Here is a 12,409-nt window from a genome sequence, read left to right as displayed (position 1 = left end):
ACAAAGAGGCAAATTTTGACTTGTTATGAAGAAAAATGTTCTAAAAATTAAAGCTCTCCCAACATAAAGGGGAATATCCTGTAAGTAGAGCAAATCTCTCCCTTGGAGGGCTTCAGCTTCTAAATACTAACCACTAGTTAAGGATTCTGTAAAGTAGATGTTTCCTCTGGCATAGGTTGAACAGATACCTTTAAGAGTCTCTGATTCTAATAGTACATTTTGAGGATTTTTATGATCAGATGCAGATGGAATTGAGAAGAACAAGGAAAACTTTATACTATAGCAACAATACTTTGAAATCTTTTTAATTTTAGGAACTTTTATTTATTTTGAGTTTTGCAATCCCCCCCATCTTGCTTCCCTCACCCCCCCCCACAGAAGGCATTCTTAACAGTCTTAACAGTCTTAACAATGTTGTGATGAGAGAAATCATATCCTTAAGGATAAAAATAAAGTATAAGAGATAGCAAAATTACATAATGAGATGATGGGGGTTTTTTTCTAAATTGAAGGTAATAGTTTTTGGTCTTTGTTCAAACTCCACAATTAAAATTTAAAAAACACTTTGAAATCAGTAAGAATTCTAGTGAACACAATAAGCAACCATTTTCAAGAGAATTAATGATGAAAGATACCTATCTCCTGAAAGAGAGAAAATGGACTCAGGAGCAGAATGGGACAAAATCAATGAGGAAAGTTACTTTGCATTTTTCTTACAAGGATTTGTTTGTTTGTTTTTTCAGTAAATGGGGATAAGAAGGAAAGAAAATATATTTCTGTTTAATAAAAATATTTTTTATAAAAAGAAATGAGTAGTGGAAAAGTATAGCATGAAGGGATAGTTGTGTTTAGATGGACATTTATGGATGTGTGTGTGTGTGTGTGTATTTGTACATGTAGGAAATAATCCTATAGGAAGAGAATGTATAAAAATTATGCTTACTCATCTCTTCAACCTTTCTTCCCTATTTGTCCTCTTGCTTATTGTCTGTTCCTTCTTTCCATCCCTTCTTTATTCAACATTTTGCTACATAGTCACTGAGCAAGAATCCTATCTACAATGTATGTAACAACTGTCATCCAGGTTTTGCCAGAAGCCCTCCAATTAGGAGAGACCCCCATCATTTCCCAAGTAGCCAGTTCTAGTTTGGGGCAGCTATGTTGGGACTATGGCTATCCTTATGGGTTCGTTACCTTGAAGTTCCCCTTTGGTTCATTTCTCCCTAATTGCCCTTCCCCAATCGCTTGTCAAATTTTGGCAATCCTACATTTACATCTTTTATTTCCCCATCTCAGTACTCACATAGTCTCATAACTCTTAATTAGTATAGGTATTACTAAAACCTGGAGGGAATGAGTCTGGAATTTTATTGGCAGCAAGAATTCCCAGGCTAGGGAATTCCCTCTAACAATGGGGAAAGAACTTCTCAACAGCTGGTTGTCTTAGACCATTTTCTGGACACTTAGAAATTGAGGAATTTATGCAGTGTGTCACAGACAGTATGTTTCAGAGACTGGACTCTCCCAGAGATCTCTCTGCTTTTGAGGCCACATCTCTATCCTCTATAACATAATGTCTCACAACTGTGAGACCTACTCTATCTCTACCTCTAGGTCTGTCTCTATGGTGCAGTGGATAGAGCATTAGTCATTGAATCAGGAGGAGCTTAGTTCAAATCTAGCCTCAGAAACTTGACACTAGCTATGTGACCTTGGACAAGTCATTTAACCTGTATTGCCTCACATTCAAATATCTTGATCCATATTTGACCACCAGATCCAAATGATTTTGAAAGAGAAAGTGAGGCTGGTGACTTAGCACAGCCCCACCCCCCAATCAAATCTAATTCACTTGCTTGTCATGGCATTACCTCCATGATGTATGATCTTCTTTGAGAATGAAGGACAGACAACATCTCTATATTAATAAATCCTTTATCTATCTACCTATGCCTCTATCTCTATAATCATCATCATCATTATTATTATTATTATTATTATTATTATTATTATTAGGATTTTTTTTTGTAAGGCAAACGGGGTTAAGTGGCTTGCCCAAGGCCACACAGCTAGGCAATTATTAAGTGTCTGAGATCGGATTTGAACCCAGGTACTCCTGACTCCAAGGCCGGTGCTTTATCCACTAAGGCCACCTAGCTGCCCCATATCTCTGTAATTCTTAATTCTCTCTTTGTCACTGTCTCTCATTGTCTCTCTCAGTCTCTCTCTTTGATTGTGTCTTCCTTTCTGCCTTTGTCTCTGTCTCTTTGTCTTTCTCTGTCTCTTTCTTTGTCTGTCTCTCTCTTTTTGTCTGTTTCCTCTATCTCCCCCCCCCCAAAAAAGGAAAAACTTTGAGTCCTCTCCTTCAAAGGTCAGGCCTTAATGATAGGCTTTTTAAGTCAAAAATGAATTTAAGTCCTTAAAAAATCTATGACAATCCTGCTAGAGAGGTAGAGAATTCTTGTTTTCCATAAGGATATTCTACAACCCTGATGCTCCCCCTCCCATGGCTGTTTCCCGGACTTCACAAGCAACTGCACTTTAAAATGCATTTAAATCTTCTCCAGAGAGTATTAAACCTTTTACATATTCAAGAATGTCTGTCTGCCAATGAAAAGTACATCATCTCCTGCTCCAAGATTAGTGACAGTCTTCCCACTGGATTCTAAAAAGAAAGGAGTCTCTTCCCTTACTCAAACAACATTCATTCTATAGCCCCATAAAGAATCCCCATAAATATATTATTTTTAAATCTTTGTTGCATATGGCACTTATTTATCCACTTATGATGCTTCCTGATGTAGAGTGTTTGAGACTGTTCTCATTCCTTCATAGCCAGTCAGATGTAAGTCACTTAACCTTTAGGAGTCAGTTTTCTCATATTTAAAATGAAAGGGCTGTGTTCATATTGCCTCTGACCCACCTCTAAATCTATGATCCTCTCTAATATAATCATCCAATGATGCCAAATATGTTTAGTTATTTCTTCAAAATACAAATGCAAAGTCTGAAAATTTTCAAAGAAAAAACTCCCCATCCTCACCAGCCAAAGTTAGACCTGAAAGTCAAATCTTAAAGGCAAGGATTCGTTCCTGTAACAACTGATTTGTTTTATTCCATTCCCACCTCTTTATTCCATTATTCCTTTCACCTCTTGCCTAAATTATTGCCATAACCTGCTAATTATTATCTCTGCTTCTAGTTCCTCTCCTCTCCAGTCTGTGCTTTAGACAGAAAATCATCTTTCTTTTGAGCACAGAACTAATTCTCCTGCTCAAACATTCATTGTATTCTTTGAGATAAACACAGGCTATTTTCATTGCATTTAATGTCCTTCAAAACCTGGATCTAGCTTTTCTTTTCAGACTTATTTTAATTTGCTCTCATTGAATATCATGACCCAATTTAGTTTTGAAAAAATCCTACATAAAAACAATATATAGATAATTTTCACAGAATCAGAAAATTCAATATATAAGGTCATCTCATCCAATGCAAATATGACAAAGAATCTCTTCTATATACTTGCCAGCAAATGGTCACCTAACATCCCCTTGAAAATATAAAATGAGGGGGGAGGAGGATAAAGATGATAATGATGTTACATGTACAAGGTACTTTCTGTTAAAGAAATAACTTACATCAATAAAATCCTGTGAGCAGTTATTATATTTAATATTCTTCCTCTTTTACAGATTGAGAAACTGATCCTCTGAGAGGTTTTCTAATTTACCCGGGATCAGAGTCACAAATAGGAATTTTTGCAAATTAAGTAGGAGGTAGGAGAAATCCTGGGCTTCACTGATAACACTATGTACTACCACCACAGATTCATCCCAGGCGTCCCTCAGAATGTAGGTTGCCTGTCCAGCTGTCATGGATAGAATCTACCTAGTCTTATATAATCTTTTCAACATAGTAGTTCACAACATGGAGTCAGGCAAATGGAAAGATATAAAGGGGTGATAATTCTTCCCTCTGAGATGCTAAAGATTCAGTGATGATAGACCATCTCTCTCTAAAAAGTGACATCCAGGAATGACCCATGCCAGTTATGTATTTCCCGGATCCCATAGCTTGCAAGTGTGAAGGTAGACTTTTGATCATTATCTTCCATCTCCAAAGCCACAGCCTGGGTACTGCTCAGTGCTTCCTCTCAAAGTACAATCTCTTGAATTTTTGGAATTTGTTCTAGCTTGGAATATTCAGTTCCTCCTTCCTATTAAATAATTTCTTTCTCTCTCTCTCTCTCTCTCTCTCTCTCTCTCTCTCTCTCTCTCTGTGTGTGTGTGTGTGTGTGTGTGTGTGTGTGTGTGTACCTCTCTCTTCTCTGTCTCTCCCTCCATCAATCTCTTTCCCTCTTTCTCCTTTCCTACCTACTTCACTCTCTGAGTCACAGTTTCTATCTCTGTCTCTCAGTCTCTGCCTCTATTTCTCTATCTCTATCTCTATTTTTTGTCTGTATGTCTTTGTCTCTCTCTTATTCTCTCTCACTCTCTCTTATTCACTCTCTCTCTCTTATTCATTCTCTCTCTCTCTCTCTCTCTCTCTCTCTCTCTCTCTCCCTTCCCTCTCTTTTTCTCCCTCCCTCTCTTAAATATTTTTCATAGTTCTATTTTCTGGGATAAAGCAGAAATATTCTAATCCTTTAATCTCTTCTCTATTTAACCTCCTTCCAAATCTTTAAAGTTAGCTATTATATCTCCGCTATCTTTTTTCCTCTAGACTAAATGTTCCCATTTCCTTGAGGTCATTCTCATATGATAAATTTATGTTTCTTTTCATTATCTTAGTCACTTTTCTCTATATTTCTAAAACTAAAGTGGGGAAAACAGCACATTCAAAACAAAAACAACCCTAAATAAATTTGAATCTTTTTTTGATGACTCAAGATCTTGTCTTACCTGAGCATCATCATTATTAGCATCCAGCATTATAGTCTGATTACAGCCGTATAATTAAGAAATGATGTACATTTACTCCTGAGAGATACTTTGTTGTTGTTGTTCATTCATGTTTGACTCTTTATGACCCCACTTGGGATTTTCTTACCAAAGATTTGCCATTTCCTTCTCCATCTCATTTTACAGATGAGGAAACTGAGTCAAACAAGATTAAGCAACTAATTGCCCAAGGTCACACAGCTAGTAAGTATCTATGACTGTATTTGAAGATGAGACTTCCTAATACCAGACCTGGCATGCTATCCACTGCACCATCCAGCCACTTAATTTAGTGATGAAGAAACTGAAGACCAGAAAGGCTAAATAATATCTTTGACATATGGTGGCTATTGGGGGAGATACAAAACTTAAGGAAATTCCATCGCTGTCCCCATGGAGCTAATTCTATAGCAGTTTAAATGAAGTGACACTTACCCATTGTCAAACAGTCAATTAGGTAAAGAACATGTATTGATAAAATGCCATATCCTGGAATTTGAGAACAGTTTTGGAATTAGAATGAACCTTAGAATCATCTAGTACAATCCTCTTATTTTACAGAAGAACAAAATGAGGTCTGTAGAATTAACATAACTTGGCCAAGGTTTAGATGCCCAGACTCAGTCAGATCTCCTGACTCCAGACTCAAGAGTTTCAATTTTCACTTCTTTGTGTATGTGTGTGTGTGTATGTGTGTGTGTGTGTGTGTGTGTGTGTGTGTGTGTGTGTGTATGTGTTGGGGGGAGTCATCTTGACCTAATATCTCCTGGTTTATTCTTCATAAAAATCTAAATGGAAAATATAGACAATAGGAAGAAGCAAGGATCAGACAAGAAGGGCTAACTCTGCTCTGTTAGTTACTTGGTCTCAGATATTCTTCAGTTATGTGATTCTGAGCAGGTTACTTAAACCTGTTAGTCTCAGTATCCCCATATGTAAAATGTGATGGAGAAGGAAATGACAAACCACTATCTTTTTCAAGAAAAGTTCAAATGGGGTCACAAAGGGTTGGACTGAAAAATATGGTTATTTGCATTCTTGAAAAAAAATTGGAGAATTAATAACTCCAAACTTCCAAAACCAAAATCACTATTTAGTTTAAGTTAATTGAATGAAGAAAGTTGAGTGTACCTTAGTATACAGTCTAAGACATTCTCCAGCAAAAGAAAATGTCAGTGAAGCTATAGTTTTCACAATCTATGAAAAGATCACGACTTTAAATTCAGGATGAAAATTTCTATTTCATATGAGGATCTGCCTATCCTTTCATTTACCTAACTTTCTAGAAATCATCCTTAAGTCTTCACTCTATCTCCATACTGGCCAATCAGTTATCAATTCTCTTTCCACAATTATTGCTTGTACATGTCTCTATCTAGCTACTTACACAACCACCATATTAGCCTTTTAATACCTCTCATCTGGACCATTGTAATATCCTCCTCATTAAACATCTCTAGGGATATTCTGGTAAATGTTTAACAACTGTATTTCTGAGAAAAGTGTGTACACGACACACTTGTGTTACTAATATTTTCCCCATTACTAACATTTTGTCCATTGATTTAAGTCTAGACAACCAAAAAATATCCCCAGTTCCCCACTGCATCCTTCCCCTGCTTCCAATCTCTTTTCTCCAATGCTTCTTCCAAATTGTAGCCAAAATTATCTCACTCAATTTCATATAGGACCATTTCACTCCCATGGCCTAGATTCTTCAAGGCCTCCAAGCTAAAATATAAATTTTTATTAATTTTTAATTTTTAATTTTTTTTTTAGTTTTTATCTTGTTTTTTTCAGATTTTTATTTCTGACATTTCATTTCCTCCAGAGTTTGGCTAAAGTTTTCTTTTTTTCCCAATATCCCATATTCCTCCCCTTTATTACAATCAATCCATCCAAATTTGTTATCTATTGTTGTCTCTCACCCGTATTGTCACTTGTCCTTTAGGTATATCTTTTCACAAGTCAGAACTCCGTCCTCACCTCTGCATATAGGAATCCTTTATTTTCATTAAGTTTCAGTTCATTCTCCAGGTCCTAAGTGAAGCTCATCCTCAGGCCTTTAGTTATAAATATTTTCATTCTCTTCTCTTCTCTTCTCTTCTCTTCTCTTCTCTTCTCTTCTCTTCTCTTCTCTTCTCTTCTCTTCTCTTCTCTTCTCTTCTCTTCTCTCTCGCTCTCACTCTTGCTCTCACTCTTGCTCTAGTATTCATTTATCCATGTATCTGTTGGATCCACTCTGTAGAATATAAGCTTATTCAGGATAGGGATTGTTTTGATTTTGTTTTTGTGTCTCCAGCATCATCTGGTAGGGTGTCTGGTATATAGGAATTTGAGGAAAAGGTAGACCTTTGATTTCATTAACGTAAAGAAATCCCACATAAGGAAATGCCATCTACCAAAGTAGGGCAGTGGGTCTCCAAATTATTTTATTAAAGATGGTCTCCCTAGAGCACTGAAAAATTAAGTGATTTGTCTTATATGACATAGGCAGTGCTCATCAGATGTAGGACTGGAATCCAGTCTTTCTGACTTTGAGCACAGCTCATTTTTCACTCCAACAAATGGCCTCTCTTGTTTTGTAGAATATATGTATTTATTAGGTCAGATTGAATTGGATTCGGTTGGGTTGACTGAAACTCATGATCCAGGGTTGGGATTGCGATCAATAAATAATTCCTCACACTCTAATGACCAACATCAACAATATTTTGTTTATTTTCTTGACCATCTGAATGTGCTAAAGCTTTTAAATTAACATAATTAATGCTAATTTTTAAAGTCATATTTACCACCCCCTCCAAAAATCACAATCTAATTCTGGATAAGACCTTTATAACTAATCAGTTCCGATTTGCATGTCAATTGGGGACAATGACTTTCTTTACCCAATAGCCACGGAGTTATCCATCACACTAATACACCTGGATAAGTTGTTGTTTTATGTTCCCAGAGTCAAATTTAGAAGCCACATCTGAAGCCTTCCTGCTGCTCCCCAAGAAATCAATAATGCATTTCTGTCCTGTAAGATAGCAGGCACAGATCATTTTCTTTTCTATGTGTCATACTATTAGGCACTATGTGTGAATGGATGAATGGAGCCAGCAGACAATTCTTGAGCATGTGTCTAGACTGAGAGAAAGAGACTTTGAGTTCAGATATTTCTTATTTCAGACGATCAGTTAGGGTCAGTTCTTTGGCACCCTGAAAATGAGAGCTTCAGACGCCCCTAAGATTCAAATGAACAATTCTTAAATAAATATGTACACAATGAAAAGTGCCCCTCAAAGAATAAATGTATATATGTATCCATATACACATGTCTATTGGAATTGCATTTATGTGTGGGTTCATGCATGTGGTGAGTTGCATGCTTTTCTCCATATAGTCATATTTACACATACATGACTCCATACATATAGCCACATTTAGATGCATCTATATATACATTTGTGAATAGATATTATTTATATATATATGTATATATATTTCTCTAAACATACATCCCCATCTATACCACACATTTGCATATATATATATATATATATATATATATATATATATATACACAGAATAAAAAAAAAACAGGATGGCATCATGGAAAGTGTGTTGTATTTCACGTTAGTGCCCCAGAGTTCAAGTCCCTCCCTTCTACCTACCACCTATGTGACATGGGAAAATAAATTTCCTTTTCTGCAAACATTGTAAAAGTAAAAGGTTATCCTCAATGGACAAATGGTCATGGCTTGAACATACAGTTTTTTAAATAAGACATCAAAGTTATTAATAATCTTATTTTAAAATTTCCCTGCAAAGGTTTATAACAAGTTCACTTGTTCACTAATTGGGCATAGCAGGACAGGGACTATACTTGATGCTGAGAATGTGGGGTTTGAATTCTAGTTCCACCACTCACTAGCTATACTCTCTTGAAAGTCACTGGCATTCTTAGTCTTTAAATATGATTTAAGATGATGTGATACCATTGGAGATCTGTTCTAGGAAGAAGTAGCTCTCTTTACAATCTGGAAAAGGACCAAGGATGACATAAAAGAGATGCCCAAGCATTTGAAGGGTTATCACATGGGAGAACAATGAGACTTGTTTTGCTGAGTCTCAGGGGGCAGAAGCAGGATTGGAAATTGTAGAAAGTCCTCTTTAAGCTTGGGATCAGGAAGACTTGACTGAAAAGTTGGGCCCCTATGAACCAAGGATCAAATGGTTAATTTGAGAGATAGTTTGTTCCCCATCATTGAAAGTCTTCAAATAAAGGTAGCTCTCCACCTTTCAGTTGTTATAATGGAAATTATATTTCAGTTACAGCTTGGAATCAAAGACTTTGGAAATTCATTCCAATTCTGGTATTCTCTCTTTCTAGCCCTACCTTTGTCCCCACTTAGCTATGAGAGACATAGAGTAAGGCATCAACCTGAGTTGACTTGTTGCTTCTTCTATCAAATAAGAAGAATAAGCAAGCTGTCTAAGAAGCCTCATGCATCTCAAAGATATCATCAAGCCTCGTACCACCTACCTCATCACTTTCTTTTCAACAATTGAAAGCGTGTATGATGTGATTGGCATTGGGCTAGACCATGAGAATGCAAAAAAGGACCAAAATAGTCCCTGCCCTCAAGGAACTTACAGCCTACTAAGAAGGATATAACAGCTGCATGCACATTTCAAGTAATTTCAAGACGGATCTCGAAATGATGGAGTCAGGAAAGGTATGGTGATATGATTGCCAGCTCCTGGGTGTGTTCTGGGGAAAGAATGGATTTCTAAAAGGTGTGTTGAGGGCTTTGGGTAAGGTTTCAATGGGATAATGTCTGGAAAGAGTTCTGTAAACAGTTTAAAAATTGAAATAATTCTAATTATTTTATAATTATTTCTATGCTTTGACAAAAGATTGTGCAATGTTCTGACCCCTGTGGAGCTAAAAAAAGAGAAGATCTGATTAATCTAATATTGTGACAAAGCATATTTTCTAAAGGCAGTCTAACATTTTCCATCCTAGATTTCATTAGTCTATTAAATATCCTGGCCTTTGGAGCATCAGGCCCATGTAAAATTATAACCAAAGAGACCTGCCAATTTTTGTATGCATTTAGGCAGCTGCTGCTTCACTCAGAAAGAAAACAGTAATTATCTGACCCTATATCTTGCTTCTGTCTCAGGAAAGATGAATCAAAGATTAGCAATGTAAGAATATATCTCACCTCTCCTGGCTGGGTCCAGTAGAATCATAGATTTAAAAATAGAGAGGAGTATAGAATTTGTACTATCTCCCCATTTGACAGAGAAACTAAGTCCAAGAGATAAGTGACTTATGCAAAGTCATACAGAAAGTAGATAGAAAAGGAAGGATCAAAACTCAGGTCATCTGATTCCAAATCTAGTCTGAAGAAAAAAATAAACTAGAACATATTAGATTGGGGGGGATTGTCACTTTCTATTGTAGTCATTGTAGCTTCACCTCATAAATCTACAATGTAAGAAATGTGATATAGTGGGAGAGATGATGAATTTAACATTCAGAGAGTCCAGTTAAGGTGTAAGTAGTATTTACTCCCTGTGTGACCTTAGTGTAGTCTTTTTTCTTCTCTGTAAATCATTTTCTTCATCTCCAAAATGAGAGGTTTGGACTAGATCCTCACTTAAGCAGGGATAACACAGATAATTAGACCCCCTCCAAGAACTCTGAAAGCTTTTTAGAAGAAAATATTTATGCTTTTCAATTTCACTGAAAAAAGTAACATAGGAAGAAGACCTTTACTGACCATTATTACATAGCTTATAGTTGAAGCATGGCTCTGACCCACATATACAATATTCAAGGGGAATCCATTCTACAAAGGCAGGCACTTCTCAGTCATCCTTGATAAATGTAAAATCCAACAAAATTAACATATGTGCTAAATTGGTGTTTATAATTGGAGGAAACAGTGAGCCAACTATTATCATTAGAAATAATAGAAAGTTTTTTTCTATTTGATTGCTTCCTTTTCCTCCAAATCTTTTCCACAATATATGTCTATAAGCATCTGGTAGATAACTATTATGTGTCAGATATTGTACTAAATTCTCAAGATTGGAACTAGCTAGACATATGATTTCATTGATATAGAGAATTCCCTGGATGAGGAAATTCCCTCCTGCCATACAGAGTGACTCATTTCTGTTTATTATAATCCCAGGAAGTTACCTAGAGGTCGGAGAAATGAAGTGATGTATCTGAGTCCTAAGGCTGGCTCTCAATCCAATATACGATTCTTCATTTATTAGAACTGGAGGCAAATGGACACAAACAAAATAATCCCTGTCCTCAAGTAGTTTATAATCTAACTATGTAATGATCACTACCTATCTACCTATCTACATATCTATTCATATTCATAGATAGCTAGGTAGGGACTAGATAGCTATTAACTATAAACCATATACTAGAATAACATCTGAGACATTCAGTAATGACAGTTCACATTTGATTCTCTTTTTTCTTTTTTGATATTAAACAGTTCATTTTTATTGATGATTCAGCTCATGAAAAAATTAACATACAATAAATACTGTTTAATCAAGTCTAACACTTCATGACACTATTTGGGATTTTCTTGTAGATTCTAGAGTGGTTTGCCATTTCCCTCTCCAGTTCATTTTACAGATGTGTAACTGAGACAAAAATGATTAGGTGATTTGCCTGGGATCATGCAGCTAATAAGTGCTAAGGCTGGATTTGAACTCAGGAAGATACATCTTCACGATTCCAAACTCAGTGCTCTCTCCACTGTACCATAGATATATATTAATATAATGCTGTGAGGATGGCAAAGCTCTTTTCATAGCTTCTGACCCTAGCTCTTTATAACAACTCTCTGATGAAGGGACATCATACAGTTCTGTTTAGAGATAAGGAAACTGAGGCTAAGTTGCCCAACGTCACAGAGTTAGCATATATCTAAGAGAAGAGTCAAATTCAAGACTTTCTGACTCTAATATCAGGGTTTTGCTCATTATATTTTCTAACCAAAAAAAATGAGACACTTAGGTGGTGAAGTAGGTAGACGTCTGACCCTGGAGTCAGAAAAAACTGAATTCAAATCCACTTTCAGATTCTTAACATTTTTGCCTAGGAAAGAAAGAAAATACTCACTTGCAAAGATGTAATTGTTAAGTCTATTGTTAATAAAATCATAAAAATATGTATGTCAGAAAGTTATAACATCAGAATGTGACTATAATACACACAGTAAAATATATTACTGAGTGCATGTTCCCTGAGAATTGTGAGAATAATTCCTCAGATGATGTTAAGCTGCTGAATGGAGACAGTCCTGTAATGACTGGAAAAGACATGATGTGCCTAGCTCAGAAAGACTTTGTTTAGTTGACCTGTCATGACCCACTAGAGTGAGTGTTTCAAACAACTGATTCATACACCCATTCTTAGAGCGCTGTTTGGAGGG

At 36.1% G+C, this 12,409-nt stretch overlaps 1 long non-coding RNA gene across 1 annotated transcript in view; it reads right to left on the bottom strand.

Annotated features, from left to right (window-relative positions):
• The window catches only part of LOC141523003 (uncharacterized), a 228,158-nt gene that overhangs the window by 40,101 nt on the left and 175,648 nt on the right, over positions 1-12,409 (bottom strand). The window lies entirely within an intron of this gene.

This window comes from Macrotis lagotis, chromosome 4, assembly GCF_037893015.1.
Source record: "Macrotis lagotis isolate mMagLag1 chromosome 4, bilby.v1.9.chrom.fasta, whole genome shotgun sequence".
Classification (NCBI taxonomy): Eukaryota; Metazoa; Chordata; class Mammalia; order Peramelemorphia; family Peramelidae; genus Macrotis; species Macrotis lagotis.
This window is presented reverse-complemented; position numbering and strand designations above follow the sequence as displayed.